Source organism: Sinocyclocheilus grahami, unplaced genomic scaffold, assembly GCF_001515645.1.
Source record: "Sinocyclocheilus grahami isolate Dianchi unplaced genomic scaffold, SAMN03320097.WGS_v1.1 scaffold226.1, whole genome shotgun sequence".
In the NCBI taxonomy this organism is placed as follows: domain Eukaryota; kingdom Metazoa; phylum Chordata; class Actinopteri; order Cypriniformes; family Cyprinidae; genus Sinocyclocheilus; species Sinocyclocheilus grahami.
The window spans coordinates 760,730-763,083 of NW_015505405.1; the positions used below are offsets into that span (position 1 = coordinate 760,730).

A 2,354-nucleotide genomic window follows, 5' to 3' on the forward strand; every position below is an offset into this window, starting at 1 on the left:
ATCCGGCGATCCACAGCACTAAGTTGATGTATTTCCTCAGCGACCAGCACAGGTCAGCTCTAGGCATGACGAAGCGGATATCGTCCTCTTTTAGAAGACCAAACAAAGTAGTTTCGCTAACGAAGCACACAGCGCCTTCACAACATGGCAACAAAACTGCAGTGAGAATAAAAGTTATGCCTTCTTTCTTTGCGTGAACATTTGGGTGACGTTATGCAAATCTTCCCACATAGTGAGGTAGATATGTGGGGGCATGTTAGAACGAGCCGTTTTAGGTAGGCGTGGTTAACTCTGAACTTTTATAAAGAATATCTCTTTGGATTTGAGACTTTAGTCTTTGCAACTTTACAGATCTTCTTTATGCACCAAGAGCTTGTAACACTCCAAAGAGAAAGGAAAAATTGAAATCGCATCATATGACCCCTTTAACAGCCTTCTACAGAAATGAATAATCAAATGTAAAAAAACCCCTGCATAGTCTTCACTGTAATAATTAAACTTTCTTTGTTTCTTATTGAAGGTACAAAAGTCCTTCAGTCAAGAGCAGTGAGTGAATTTGTCTGTCTTTTGTTGTTTGATTAATATTAAGCACACAGTCGGCAGCAGGAATATTAGCCCGCTGTCACTTTAAGAGCGCACGGATCCAACGAATGTATTTTCATTCTCAACTATTTAAGTTCATTTATTACATGACCGACAAGGGTTTACATGAATAATCACGAAGCGCCACATTTTGACACAATTTTACGTGTATATGACTGTTTAGGCGTTCACCTTGAGCTACAAGATGACTTTACCTGTCCATCTTTTGTTCCGTCTCTGAGCACGTCCCATTTTGCAGAAGTTACATGATTTTACTGATTTGCAATTGGGAAAATTGTAATTGCAATTGATTGTGAAATTGGGCTTTTAATGGAGGAACGAAAGCACACCGCTGGAAAGGGGGCGGAATGGGGCGCAATAATCGTTTTATCTCGATTATTGTATTTTCATAATCGTTGGAGGCCAAATTTTACATTGTATTTCGATTAATTGCACAGCCCTAACATGGAGTAATCTCAGGGCCTGTTCACACCTGACATCTGGTCACTTTATGGGTTTTCTCTTATCGGTTATGGACATGTTTACATCATCACACAACCTCCGACAGCCAATAGGATTGGCGTGATTTAACATGTTTGGACACTGGCACATGATGAAGGCATTCTCATAGTGTTATGTTTGCATCCATATGCCCTAATAACACATGTTATTTCTATTTTGTTCTAGAGCGTGCACAAGAAGAACCAGAGCCAGTGACTGCACCGTTTTCACTGATTTACTCTGCACGCTGCAACAACAACAACATACAACACGGGAGTGCACTCTAGTGGCCATCAGGTATTATAACATCAACTCAAATACATTACACATAGCATCTACGTTCAATAGCGTCAAAGTTCCACTTCAGAAGGGAACGTTTAATGCAGCGCTGAGCTGATGTAGAGGTGCTGCCACAGAAATGTTAGTCTTTTTCCATGCATCCTCTTGTGCGTATGCGTGCAGTTTGGTTTGTCCACCCCATAGCATGACAACTGCAGGAACAACAACAACATGCATTAACATGTAAAACACAATCCCAAATAAAGTCTAAACTTAGAATTAGAACCATATAAAAAATGACATGAGATATCATGCATGCATACCTCTCTTTTTTTTCCATAATAAATAGTAGTTTGTTGAATGAATGGTAGGCAAGTATGGAGGTTCAATCAGATGACCCGCGCCATGATATGTCAGGACTTCCATCAAGTGTCGATTTCCTGCTTTCTCCATCATCATTGCCATCTGGGTTTATAAAGTCAATATCAGGGATCTAAGTAATGTCACAGTTTTTTTAAAGCTGAATCCTAAAAGAAATGAGCATACTAAATATAACTTATTTAGCGTGTAAATTTATTGAACAAGCAAGATATTACTTGTCACTGGTATTAGGACAGTCATTGCTCATAGAATTAATGTAGTGTTTACCTTCATGTGGTCTACTCTTCAGCATAATGTTAACAACAAAAACTCAAACAACAGAAACTCTTAAATGTCAAACATAACAGCTTTAAACACTAGCAGGTCTTTCCTTTCAGTAAAGAACACATATAATAACACTTCATTTCAACATTTATTCTCCTTATCAGCATTTTCTTAGTATTCTTATAGAATGGTTTGTTGCTGTTAATTAGTATTTTGCATTTTGACCCAATATTTTATATCTCACACAATTAAAAAAAACCCCGAAAACATCTGACTACATTTGAAAATAGTATTTTGAAATTGTATTTTAGAGTCTAACTTAAGTGGCATTTGCATTATTGCAAAAA

The 2,354-nt window shown here is 37.7% G+C and overlaps 1 protein-coding gene and 1 long non-coding RNA gene across 2 annotated transcripts in view; one reads left to right on the forward strand and one right to left on the reverse strand.

Annotated features, from left to right (window-relative positions):
• The window catches only part of acot18 (acyl-CoA thioesterase 18), a 446,653-nt gene that overhangs the window by 441,365 nt on the left and 2,934 nt on the right, over positions 1-2,354 (reverse strand).
• LOC107597017 (uncharacterized) overlaps positions 1-2,354 on the forward strand; it is a 25,894-nt gene that overhangs the window by 22,464 nt on the left and 1,076 nt on the right. Inside the window, exon 2 of the long non-coding RNA XR_001610423.1 lies at positions 1,270-1,380. This is a non-coding gene — a long non-coding RNA (uncharacterized lncRNA). The remainder of the gene's footprint in view (positions 1-1,269; positions 1,381-2,354) is intronic.